Source organism: Sus scrofa, chromosome 3, assembly GCF_000003025.6.
Source record: "Sus scrofa isolate TJ Tabasco breed Duroc chromosome 3, Sscrofa11.1, whole genome shotgun sequence".
Classification (NCBI taxonomy): Eukaryota; Metazoa; Chordata; class Mammalia; order Artiodactyla; family Suidae; genus Sus; species Sus scrofa.
Window position 1 is genome coordinate 46,294,271 of NC_010445.4, and position 12,427 is coordinate 46,306,697.

At 52.1% G+C, this 12,427-nt stretch overlaps 1 protein-coding gene across 2 annotated transcripts in view; it reads right to left on the minus strand.

The window, feature by feature from the left end:
- Nucleotides 1-12,427, minus strand: part of MALL (mal, T-cell differentiation protein-like) — a 35,443-nt gene that overhangs the window by 13,940 nt on the left and 9,076 nt on the right.

The window sequence follows — 12,427 nt, forward strand, 5'->3', positions numbered from 1 at the left end:
CCCCAGCCCCTGGCAACCACCATTCCTTCGCCCCACAAACTGGACTACTCTAAGTACCTCGAATAAGTGGGATCATGAAGGCTTATTTCACACAGTGTCACACCCTCAAGGTTCATCCCTGTTGCAACATGTGTCAGAATTTCCTTCCTTTTTCTGGGCTGGATAGTATTCCACTATATGACTATATCACATAGATATCTTGTTTATCTGTTCATCCATTGATGGACACTTGGCTATTGCTGAGTAGGCCTGCTATGAATGTACAATTATCTGTTTGATGCGCATCCTTTTACAGGGAAAAATAAGAGTTCCCATTGTGATTCAGGGAGTTAAGAACCCAAGAGAGTGTCTGTGAGGATGCAGGTTCCACCCCTGGGTTAAGGATCTGGCATTGCTGCAAGCTGAGGTGTAGTTGGCCGACTCCGCTTGAATCTGGTGTTGCTGTGGCTGTGGTGTAGGCCAGGGGCTGCAGCTCCAATTTGACCCCTAGCCTGGGAACTTCCATATGCTGTGGATGTGGCCATAAAAAATAATAGTAAAAAGGGAAAAATAAGAGGAGGCCCATCCAGTGGGTGTGCTTTGGACCCCATCAGGCAGTTCTGGTGCACAATGCCCTGAGAGTCATAGCTTGAAGGAAGCAGAGCTGCCCTCACCCTTCACGCCCTGTGGGTGCCCCTGTGGGTGCCCCTGTGGTCAAAGCAGGCGTTTCTCGGGAGCTTGGTACCATCTGCTCAAAATACCTCGACTCCAGGGTGATTGCAACGGCTTAAACTGCATGGTAGGAATTCGATCTGTAATTGTTTTTCAACCTTAAGATTTTAAATTGATTGAAATAATGTTAACAGCAAAGGCATTTTTCATTATGTTGTGTTCCTTCCCAAGCCTAGTGAACATGTACACGTATACTTGATAAAGCTGCAAATCATGGTGAGCATACATTTTCTACTCTTTTTATATTTTTCTATTTTGCTACGTGGCTTAATAACAGAATTGATTCTTGTTGCTCAAGGCAGTTCTATAAAGTTGTCCTGGATACTGGCAAATTTAGTTATGAATCCTGAACCACTGTTCTTGGGGAAATACAGAACTAAGTTCCTGCAAGCTTGTGGTCACAATATTTTCATCACTGGTAAACACATAACTTTGTTTTATGCGTGATTCTGTTTAAAGACACTTTGTTAATATATATTGCTGATCCATTAGCCTTGAGCTCTCAGCCAACAGCCCTAGAAGAATAAGCTTATCTAACACAAATTTCTCCGTAAAGCCAATCACAGCCTTCTCAATCTTAGGAACACTAGACACTGCTTTAGCAGTGCACTTGGGACTATTTTAAACAGCAAAATCACCAACAAAAAGCACGAAGACACATGAGACATAGCACTAAACAGACCTGGAAGAGGACTCTCATTTACAGTATGAGCTGAAACAAGAAGGCAAGTATCGACCTCGGGTTGAACGTGTGTGTCTCAAATTTGTGACTCAGATGTTTCCCCAGCTGTGCACCCGTCCTCGAATGATAGTGACAACATTGCAAGTATTGATTTGGGGGTTACAAATAAATGCTAGTGAATGTGCAAATGCAGCATCTGGGTAATGAGGCCTTTCAATGCCTCCATTATATTCCACTACGTTGATAAAACATCATTTACTCAGGCCCCAGCGCTAGGATGTTGGATGTCTCTAGCTTCTCCCTGTTGTTGATGATGCCACAGTAAATAATGTTGCAGAGACAGTTGTCTTCTTTTAAATTCTCCCTGTGGGGTAAACTGCCCAGCCGGGCATGCTGGTGGATGGTGTGGGCCAGGAGGGGATGTGGCGGGTGACTTCCCAACAGCCACTGGGCTCGTTGCATCTCTTGGCTGGGACACATACGTGACCACCCTGACCAACGAGATCCACACCTTCTGGGGACTCCTGGGAAGGGTTTCTTTCTGCCTCAGGGGACCAGGGTTGAGACAGTCCCTGCCCTTGCTCAGGCGGTGGCTGTATCTGGTATTAGACCTGGTGACACCATGTGGAATGTGGAAGAGGACAAAGAAGGAGAGAGCCTGGGCCGGACGACACAAACGAACCAGCCCCGGCAGAGCCCGCCCGGCTCTGGGCTTCCGGGGACCTGAGATGGTTCAGCCAGCCTGAGCCAGCGACAGCCCTTGTCACAGCACTGCCAGGACCATTTGGAATGTGAGTCTGCTCACACCACCCACACCTTGAACCCTCCCCTCTTAAAACTCCCCACCGGCTCCCCGTGACGCCCAGGCCAAACTCAGCTACCGCCCAGCAGGCCCTGCCTGTGCCAGCCTCCCTGAGCCCCCTCGGAGCCCCTGCCCTGAGCCTTCCAAATGCGCTCAGAGATGGGCTGGTGGGCCTGAGATCTTCTAGTCACCACCAGCATTAAGAAGCTGAGCGGACTAGCCGCGGCAGCATGGACGGACCTAGAGAGGGTCATGCTAAGTGAAGTAAGTCAGACGGAGAAAGACAAATATCTTATGAGATCACTTATATGTGGGGTCTTAAAAAATGGTACAATGAACTTATTTACAAAATAGAAATAGACGCACAAGCATAGAAAACAAACTTATGGTTCCCACAGGGGAACAGGAGGGAGGGGGAGGGATAAACCAGGAGTCTGTGAGGAACAGATACACACTACTGTATGTAAAATGGATAAATAAGAACCTACTATAAAGCACAGAGAACCATATTCAATATCTTGTAATAATCTATAATGGAAAAGAATTTGAAATATATATATATATATATTCAGATAAAAGAGTATATATATATCTATATCTCTCTGAATCACTTTGCTACATACCAGAAACTAATACAACATTGTAAATCAACTGTACATCAATAAAAAGCAGTTTGCTTTGAAAAAAAAAGTTTAGAAGAGAAAATACAGTGCATTGTCCATAGAAAGGGAAGTGCTATTTCCTGAATCTTGGGTTCAGTCTCTCACACACACAAACACACATATACACACGCATGAAGAGGTGGTGCATCACAGGCAGCTGTGGAAACCCTGCTGCCGCCTGCCTCTCTTCCTCCGGCCCAGGGCCCTGCCCAGGCTGCTGACCCCCTCCACACAGTCCCTGTTCACAGCACCGTCCAGGCAGGCAAACACCCTCCCCAGCATCAGCTCACAGCTGTGGGGGTTGCTGCCTCAGGAGCCCCTCCCGGGGCCTGGGGGTGGGGGCCACACTGAGGCCTGAGAGGGAAACATGAACTGCTGACAGGAAGGGAGAGGGGACGTGGGTTATCCACCACTCTCTGCGGTGATGGGACTCAGGGTAAGAGAGCTGGGGCCTCCACAGCTGGAGGGTCACTCCGGGCTGCAGGCAGCACAGGGCCCCCAGTGCCCCCATAGGTGCTATGGCTGGAGCCTGGCAGCCGGTGAGGCTCCCTGGGCTGGCATGTCACCTCCACTGGCCAGGGGAGGAGACCAGTTCTGAGAGGCCAAGCGACTTCCCACAGTTACCTGTGGCGGGTGGCAGGCCTGGGTGGCCACCCAGGACCCGCAAGCAACCAGCTTATGGGGAAGGTCTACGCTCCATGATTCAACCCGGGACGTGTCCACCCAGAGTTACCATGTCCTGACTCCAGGAGCAAGAGCCTTCTTTCTGGGGCTTTAAGGTTAGCAGGAAGTTGGCTACCTGGTCCCCTTGGCCTCCTGTGAGGGCCCCTGTCTCATCTGGTCCCCTCCAGCAAAAATGGCACCAGACAGAGCTCCATCCACCACAGGTCCCCAGCAGAACAAGTCCCATAAGGAGCCCTTGGTTCCCATAAGTGCTCTCAGGGCTGGGCTGGCTGCGTGCCAGGGAAATCAGTGCCCGTTCTGGGGTGTGTGCCTGGGAGGGGCAGGATGCCAGGGAGGGGCTGGTGAGTCAGTGGCCAGGCCTCCTGGCCTTCCGCCCCTCCTGCCATTGGCTTCCTCCCCCAGGACCGCCCCCGCCCGTTCAGACGCCACCCCCACTGACCCAGCTTCTCACTGACTCAACAGTCCAGACGTACAATGTCACATAAAATAGGATAATAAAAACATTCTTACTCCTCCAAAGTCTAAAGGGCTTTTCCTTCTTGTCTCTTAAAAAAACCAAAAAACAAACAAACAAACAAAAAAACCCCAAAAACACCACCAAGCATTTTGGAGGACAAATTATTTTTACCTTTAGAACAAAAAACAAAAAACGTGTGTGCCTTAGAAAGGTTAGAAGGTACAGAACAGCTGCAAAGAAGCAGGATAAATGGTTCCTGCTCCCCAAAGCAGCCCCGTTCCCTGGTTTCCCTCTCTTGGGCTCCAACTACATTTATTAACCTGTGTCCCCTGCCATGTGCCCAAGAAGTCCTCAGAGGAGCCCTGGAGTCGGCTCGGGAGGGCCTCACCTCCTCCTTCCCTCAGGAATAGCAGATGTTTTGTGACCAGTAGCCACCATCCCGCCCTTCATCAGGCACTGAAGACCCAAGGATGTCACCATTCACTCTGGCCTCAAATGACTCCTGCTCAGTTCGCCCCTACCCCAGTGTCTAAGCACAGACCCTCGAGGGCAGGGACCAGACCAATGTCACCCCCTCTAGGAAGCTGCTCCTGACTACTCCTCCCCTGTCCCTGCGCTCCCAGATGCAGGCCCCTGCCCTGTGGTCTTCATGTCCCTACGTGTGGCACGGAGCCTGGCACAAGGCAGGTGTGCAGCAGCACACGTTGTTCCAGGAGGAGGCAGGAGGCAGCTTGTTAGACTCTCCACTCGCTGGCTACTCCATCCCGTCTGCCTGGGCCTGATTCCTACACAGATGGCAGCACCTGGTGCCCTCTAGGCCTGCCACTGGCCCTGCCACGGACCGTCATTTCTGCCAGGAGCCGGGACCAAATGGGGACAAACACCCACTGTTTCATCTCCATCACCTCCCGGGCCCCAGAAACTTCCAGATGGGGAGCGTGTCCTCTGGGAGAGCAGCTAGGACTCCCTGTAAGCTTCCCCCATCGCCTGCCTCCTCCTCTGGCGCATGGGAAGGACTAGGCAAGAATGTGCGTTCAGAGAGGAATGGTGTTCAAATAAACACACCACCCCTCCCACTCCCAGCAGCATCTCCTGGGAAGAGAGGGTCCCAGATGGGCCTGGGCGGGGGATGGGGTGCTGTGAGCTGTGCAAGAGCAGAAAAGCAGAGAATCCCCCCCAAAAGAAGGGACTGAGAGGGATTTATTTATTTATTTCTTTTGCAGTAGGTCAGAGGAATCTGGAGCCCCAAATCTGTAATATCTGGCCCTGCTGTGGAGGCTCCCTGGAACCTTCTAGATCCAACCTGAGGCAGGAGGAGGGGAGCTATGCTTCAAGGCCCTGTGGGACGTGGGCACCAGCTGACTCTGCTCAACAGGGTTGGGTTGAGATGGACAAGATCTGAGCAGGTAGTGACAGCTGAGGGACAGGCTGGCTGGCGGGAAGGGGAGGAGGCAGGGAGGGGCTGGCGAGAGAGGAGAGGGGTCAAAGTTAGGGGACCTGTGTGGGGCTCCCGACCCCGCCCTCCTCTGACCTGCTTCCTGCCACCTGCCAATCGGAACAACCCTCTAGAAACCTCTCCTGCCTCCCTCAGAGCTGCTGTGCCCTGGAAAGTTCTCCAGGCAGGAGCCTCGGGAAGGGCGCTGGCTGCAGGTGGGGCCTTCTTATCACTAAGACTTCTTATCTGGGGCTCCCGAGGCCCTGGGGGACAGGGTGTGCTGGTCCCCTCCCTGCTACCCTCGCCCGGGGGACCCGGCTATTTCCTTCAGGGCACCGGCTGGTAAGAGAGATCCTCCCTCTGAGTTCCCATTGTGGCTCAGCAGAAACGAACCCAACTAGTATCCATGGGGATGTGGGTTCGAACCCTGGTCTTGTTCAGTGGGTTAAGGGTCCAGTGTTGCTGAGGTGGTGCAGCTCGGATCTTGCATTGCAGTGCCTGTGGTATAGGCCGGCAGCTGAAGCTCCAATTCAATGCCTAGCCAGGGAACCTCCATATGCTGCAGGTGTGACCCTAAAAAAAAGAGAAAGAGAGGGAAATCCTCCTGGTAGGCTGACCTTCTGGCAGCAGCCTTGGTTGCCTGTCTTATCTGAACTGGGAGACTCCAGCAGCTTAGGGAAGTTTGCTCGTGGTCTGAACAAAGGGGAAAGGGAAGAATAGGACCAGAGTGCCAGCCTTGGACAGAGGGGAGGGTACGGCTGTGGGGATGTGGACTGTTAGGTAGTTAGTTAGTTCCGAGGGTCCCTCAGTTTAAGCCCATCCTGCGGTGGGCTGAACCCTGCAAGCCATCCAGTCCCCAGCTCCCTTTGAAGCTGGACTCCTGCTGGGATCTGGCACTGGAAGGGACTGGAGGAGGACTGGGATGGGAGGCTTTTCCAGGTCCTGTCACTGTCACTGCAGCAGCAGTTGGTGCCAACCCCAAGATCCCCGTGCCCCTCCTCTGGGGTGACCACTGCCTCAGAGCACCTCCTGCAAGTGGCAGCTGGGCGGGGCTCCCTCCGGAGGTCCGAGCACCCGCCACATCTCACCCCACTCTGGAGATGGACAGTGGCGGCTCTGCGGAGTCACTACTCTCTGGCGGGTCAGCATCTTCTTTCTGCTTTCTCAGCCTTTTAGCAACTGTGTAGACCACTCCTGATGCTGAACCCACCTGTGGGACAGTGCCTTCCATTCCTTTCTGCACTCCGACAGGCACCACCTATTGGCCTCCTTGGCTAGTCTCCATCTGCCCCCATTAGGCATCAAACTCCATTAGGTAGGGGCCATGTCTGTCTTCTTCCTCTTCCTATGTTTGTGATTGGCAACTCAATAAATGTTTGTTGAGTGACTACATGGGATTTTTGTTGTTGTTGTTTTGCCTTTTCTAAGGCCGCTCCCGCGGCATATGGAGGTTCCCAGGCTAGGGGTCTAATTGGAGCTGCAGCCACCAGCCTACGCCACAGCCACAGCAACACGGGATCTGAGCTGCATCTGTGACCTACACGACAGCTCACTGCAATGCCAGATCCTTAACACACTGAGCAAGACCAGGGATCGAACCTGCAACCTCATGGTTCCTAGTCAGATTCGTTAATCACTGAACCAAGACAGAAACTCCTACATGGGATTTAAATGGGGCCATCTTCCTCTTTCCTTACAGCCTGATTTGTTTGTGAACACATTCCCATCCTAGGAAGTCCTAGTCTGAACAAGCAAACATCTCATCTCTTAATCCAAACCCATTAAGAATGCCGAGCCCTCACCCTGAGGGAGCTTGTCCTGACAACTTCTCTAGCTCCTGGAGCCTTCGGCAAGTGTGGCTGTACACCCCTACTTTCTACCCTGTTTCCTATCTTGGGGTGCTCGTCAATGTTCATGCATCACTCCCTTAAGACAGGGTCCATGACTTAACCACATCCCTTCTGTTATTACCTCCTTATTCTTGGCTCTGCCTGAGTGCAAAGCGTGGGGCTGGAGCAACAGTAGCATCTCAGTAAAGATTTGCTGGTTTACAACTGGAATTTGCTCACAAGAGACCCAGGCTTTCTAGTGAGAGACCGGATATGACCACCACCACCAACGTGGGACGGGCTCACGTTTCTAGAGCAGTTGTCCGGTGCTGATGCTTCTTCTAGTCAGGGTCCTTACTGAAACCCCAGAGCTGACCTGGGAGATCTTTGCTGCTGCTTTCCTCATTATTGAAGCTCAGAGTGGTTAAGTAACCCACCCAGCGTCTCACAGCAATGAAGCAGCAGAGCCAGGCTTACCCTGTTGAGTTGATTCAATTTTACACAACCCGAACGTGCTGGGGGCCTCCCAGGGTCAGGGCTGGGCCTGGGAAGTCAAAGTGGGTCCTGGAGATGGGGAGGTTGATCTCCGACTCCTCTCCACACGCCCTGCCTCTGTTCTTCTGAGGGGAGGGGCTTGCTCGACCCCGGCCCCACATTCTAACTTTCCTTCCCTTTGCCCCAGTCTCCCTTCCTGTCACAGCCCTCCAGGGCCTCCCAGAGCATCATTCTGTTGGGACTCAGTGGTGCCCTGGGCATGGAGGCTGTTGGTTCCCTTCTCCCGCAGAGGATGGCAAGGTTGGGGCGAGGCTGGGACAGGGCGTAGAATGAAGAAAGGGACAGATGCCACAAAGACGGAGTAAAAAGGGGCACACTGAGTTGACTTTGCTGCTCTGCAGAAGTATGGAGAACTGAAGGGGGAGCGGAGGAAAACAAGAGAAAGGACTTCTTCTAGAAAACGTGACATCCTGAGGAGTGTTCCAACAAAGGGAAGGCGCTTGGCCTCAGCCAGGCCCGAGATGAGCCCTGATTCCCTCTTGGCCCCACACAGTTGACAGACAGTGCCAGGGCTCAGGAAGTTCACAAACAGGCTTTTACATATAAGTGGAGTAAAAGAAGAGGCAGGCTGCAGCGCAGGTGAAGCTGGGGGCTGGGCTAAGACAAGAAAGTGAAGCTGGAACCTTCTGAAATGAGCTTCTTGCGGGGGTGGGGGTGGGGGCAGCGCTGTCAAGTAATTCCTTCTGACCACTGTGCAGGCACGTTAAAAAGCCGAAAACAGAGGCCGAACAGAGTGTCCAAATCTCTGATTAACTGGCTGACTCTCTAGAAGCCTTCTTAGCTGTTTCTTTGTAATTAGTCAAGTTTCTAATTAATAAGTGAAGAAGTGAAAAGGTTGGAAGTTAATAGACTTGCTTGGACTCATTCATGAAGCCCTCCCTCCCTCAGTCACAGCTGCCTGGGTCAGCTCTGTGTCCACCTTCATCTTGTAAAGTAGCTGATGCGCCACCTCACACCAGGCAGGCAATCGGGTAGTCACGTGACCCCCAAGCCTGCTGCCTGCATATCTGCTAAGAAGAGCGAGGCAGTAGGGCTGTGAGTCACCTGGTCCCCAGCCCCTTCAGCGCTGGCAACCAGTGGGCTCCCACACTCACTGAATGGAAGAGACAGGAGAAAGCGTCTCTACTCCTCTTAAAATGCCCTGATTCAAAGGTTCCTCACACTTTGAGATTACATTTTGGAATTAATACTGTTTTCAGATGAGAAATCTGAATTCAACTGTAAACTGAGCAACATACAAACTTGAATGTTAAATCTCAAAAGCCTTATCTGTTGCAGGTGGGAAGATAAAATGGCACAACTACTCTGGAAAACAGTTTGCCAGTTTCTTAATGAAAACCAAGTATACACATTATACAAACCAGTAAACACACACTCACTGGCATTCCCCAGAGAAGTGAAAATTACATCCACCCAAAAGCCTGTATATGAACACTCACAGCAGCTTTATTTAGAACAGCTAAAAACTGCAAAGGACCAAAATGTTTCTCGATGGGTCAGTGGTTAAACAAACCACAGTAAATCCACACCATGGAATACTATGCAGCAATGAAAAGGAGACATGACTGATACACATATGATTTGAATGGACCTCAAGCACATTATGCTGAGCGGAAGAAGCCAATTTCTAAAGACTACATACTGAGTGGCTTCATTTACTTCTATAACTTTTTTGGAATAACAGAAGTATAGAGACAGAATAAATGGTTTCCAGGGGTGAGGGAGGACCAGGTGGGGTGACTACAAAATGGAGCAGGAGGGAGATCTTCGTGGGATGGAATGCTTCTGTGTCTTGATGACGGTGGTTACAGGAAACTACACATGGGAAAAAGGTATGGAAGTACAGACAGCTTTCCAGCATCAGTCACCTGGTGTCCATATCGTTATAAAGAGTGATGAAAGATGTGACTACTGGGGGACACTGGGGGAAGGGCACGGAGACAGCCCTGAACTATCTTTGCAAGTGCCTGTCAATCTATAATTATGACAAAAGCTTTATTTATTTGTCTTTTTAGGGCCACACTCGTGGCATATGGAAGTTCCCAGGCTAGGGGTCAAATCAGAGCTGCAGCTGCCGGCCTACACCACAGCCACAGCAACATGGGATCTGAGCCACTTCTCTGACCTACACCATAGGTCACAGCAATGCTGGATCCTTAACTCATTGAGCAGGACCAATCGAACCCATGTCCTCATGGATGCTAGTTGAGTTCGTTACCACTGAGCCACAATGGGAACTCCATGACAAAAAAGGTTTAAATGTTCATTTTAGTGTTAAAGACTCTCAGATAAAGCAATTTGGGAAAGATCTGTAAGAGTGGGCTGTGGGGAGCAGAGTTGGTAGGAAGCATGCAGACCCCCTGGTGTCTGTGCCACCTCGTACGTCATCGTCACTGATGTGTAAGAGCTGGAGGCTCTTGGCAGCAGAGGTGGCCCGGGGCCTCAGGGGAGCCCTTGTTTAATTCTGCTCTCCTTGCGTGTCTGGCCCCTCGTTCCTGTGGAAGGCCCTCACTGTCTTAGGAAAGAGTGGCTGGAGGGAGGTGTGCCTGCAGTCACCTCCGATGTCACCCTGGCCACCCCTATCATGGACAACCTCAGAATCCAGATTAGGGATTTCACTTTCTCTGCCCCCTTTGGCTGCCCTGAGCTCCCAGCTTTAGCATCCACGCTCTGGACTGATGGCCTTAGAAAAGCACAGGCCTGCCTGTGATGCTTTAGGCCCTAGGCTGAGAACCTGAGGCCCCAAGGCCTGGGACTCTGTGGTCAGCACCTTGGGCGGCCAGGGACAGAGGGGCTTCTGCAAGGCCGATTCTGCCCTTTCCTCTCCAGCCCAGAATGTCTCCTGGCATCAGACTCGGCCGCCAACTCAACAGTCTCCCCTCCTCTCCCATTTACATCCCCATCTGCACCCCAGACATACCTGGTCTAGCTTTCACGCCAGGAATGCTCCTGGAGGAAAAGAGCAGGTGCAGAAGAGCATGTACAGAATAACCCTGTGACACAGACACACGTGTGTACATATATGGATATAGGCATCTATATGGATGACAATTCTTTCTGCATTTTCTAAGTTCGACCATGAAAAAAGGATTACTTGTGAATTAAAACTAAAGTTTCGAGGAGGAAACATCAGACAAAGCTGAATGGAGGGACGTTGTGCAAAATGACGGATCAGCATTGCTCAAGAGTGTCAAGACAAAGACGGGGGAGCTGGCCCAGAATGGAGGGAGGAGGGCGACATGGCGACCAAACGTGATGCAGAATCCTGGACTGGACCCTGGACCAGGAAACGGAGGTTTGTGGGGTATTCAGCACAACCTGGACAAGGTTCACTGTGGCAGTTGATGGTACAGTCCTGATGTGAATTCCTTGTCTGTGATGGTTGAACTATGTAAGCTGTGGCCCTGAAGGGCAGCTGAGTAGATAGGCTATGAGGACTCTCTGTACGATTATTACTAGTGTTGCCATACATCTAAAATTATTTCAAAGAAAAATAAATGAATGAAATTGAATCAGTGACAGCATCCCACACCCTAAGGCACTTCAGTCCCCGGAGCCAGCAAAGCACTCACTTTCCTCCCTTGGGGGATTCTGTCTGCAGGAGCCCAGTGTGTGGGGGTGGGTGCACCAAAGAGGTGGCCATTCGAGTGACTGCAGGATGTTTTCCTGATTCCAGAAGCCCCTCCCTTTCGCCTCCTGCCCTGCTGGCCTCTCCTGGGTTCCAGGCCTTTCCCTCTCCTGGCCCCCAGCCTATCCTTTGAGGCTCAGCTGCAATGTCGCCTCCTTAGGGAAGGTCTGGACCCCTCCCTCCCTGATGTGACAAGGTCCAATGGCCTCTCCTTGCTGGTGCCCAGCCCAGGACCATCGCCCTCCCAAGTCTGGTCTAACTATAGGGAGAAAGTGATCTCCAGCCTCCCTCTGGCAGACGGGAAGCCTGGGGGGTGGGGCATGGGGGCAGTGGCCCTGTGGCCAGGGGTGGGTGTGACTGACTTGAGCATGTGGTCCATGGAAACAGAGGCATCAGTCATCCCCAGCCCTGGACGTTCCTGTGGTTGTGAGGGGCATGCCCGGGCCTGGCACAGAGAACTCACAGGAGCACGGAGACCCATCTGTCTGGCAGAATGCCCTCACTGTGTCCCCAGGTGGCAGGCCTGGAAGGAACCTGCTTCTTGTGGGGTTTCGGCTGGAGCCAGATGCGGGGCCCACCCTGCCTGGCTTCCCTCTTTAGCCAGTTTGCGGAAAGGCTGCTCAGTGGGGCTGGCCTTCCAGGCGGACGACAGGGTGAGAAGGCCTTTGGGTCCAGCTGCAAGCTGGAACCACTTTCTGTCTTTTCCTCCCTGCCACGGGGGCAGCGCTGCCCAGTTCAGGACTGGTAAAGCTAGATACTTCAGAAAGTGTCTGAAAACCAAAATAAACTCTGCCTTCAATTAATCACACAAACTTGTGTGACAAAGGACACAGTGACAGCTGGCTCAGAGTGTTCTGTTGAACACTGTGGACCCGGGAGGGGTTGGGGTCCCAGTTCAGCTGCAGGGACCCGAAGAGGAAGGCAGTAGCATGGAGCTGAAAACACCCAGCGTGCTTCACAGGACAGTTTTATGGCAGATGTG